A 1106-nucleotide genomic window follows, 5' to 3' on the forward strand; every position below is an offset into this window, starting at 1 on the left:
CAGCATTTCACATGACGCACTCTGCATATAAGTTAAATAAGCAGGGTGACAATATACAGCCTTGACATAATCCTTTACTGATTTGGAATCAGTCTGTTGCTCCATGTCCAATTCTTTTTTTTTTTTTTTCCATGTCCAATTCTAACTGTTGCCTCTTAACCTGCATACAGATTTTTCAGGAGGCAAGTAAGGTGTTCTGGTATTCCCATCTCTTTAGGAATTTTCCACAGTTTGTTGTGATTCACACAGTCAAAGGCTTTGGAGTAGCCAATAAAGCCAAAGTAGATAATTTTCTGGAACTCTCTTGCTTTTTCCATGATCCAACAGATGTTGGCAATTTCAAATCTGGTTCCTCTGCCTTTTCTAAATCCAGCTTGAACGTCTGGAAGTTCTTGGTTCACGTACTGTTGAAGCCTAGCTTGGAGAATTTTGAGCATTACTTTGCTAGTACAATTGTGCAGTACTTTGAACATTCTTTGGCATTGCCTTTCTTTGGCATTGGAATGAAAACTGACCTTTTCCACTCCTATGGCCACTGCTGAGCTTTCCAAATTTGCTGGCATCATCTTTTAGGATTTGAAATAGTTCAACTGGAATTCCAACACCTCCACTAGCTTTGTTCGTAGTGATGCTTCCTAAGGCCCACTTGACTTCACATTCCAGGATGTCTGGCTCTAGGTGAGTGATCACACCATTGTGGTTATCTGGGTCATGAAGAACTTTTTTGTATAGTTCTTCTGTGTATTCTTGCCACCTCTTCCTAGTATCTTCTGCTTCTGTTAGGTCCATACCATTTCTGTCATTTATTGTGTCCATCTTTGCATGAAATGTTCCCTTGGTATCTCTATCCCTTTGTAACCCCTCCCTTGGGTTATAGAAAAGAAGTATATAAACAGCAATTCCTTTTTTCCCTAAGTATTTTATTTCATTATTTTTAATTTATTTTTAAAGTATAGTGGCTCAGACAGTAAAGAATCTGCCTGCAATGCAGAAGACTCAGATTCAATCCCTGGATCAGGAAGATCCCCTAGAGAAGGAAATGGCTACCCACTCCAGTATTCTTGCCTGGAGAATTCTATGGACAGAGGAGCCTGGCAGGCTACAGT

This window comes from Bison bison, unplaced genomic scaffold, assembly GCF_000754665.1.
Source record: "Bison bison bison isolate TAMUID 2011002044 unplaced genomic scaffold, Bison_UMD1.0 scf7180017857080, whole genome shotgun sequence".
Classification (NCBI taxonomy): domain Eukaryota; kingdom Metazoa; phylum Chordata; class Mammalia; order Artiodactyla; family Bovidae; genus Bison; species Bison bison.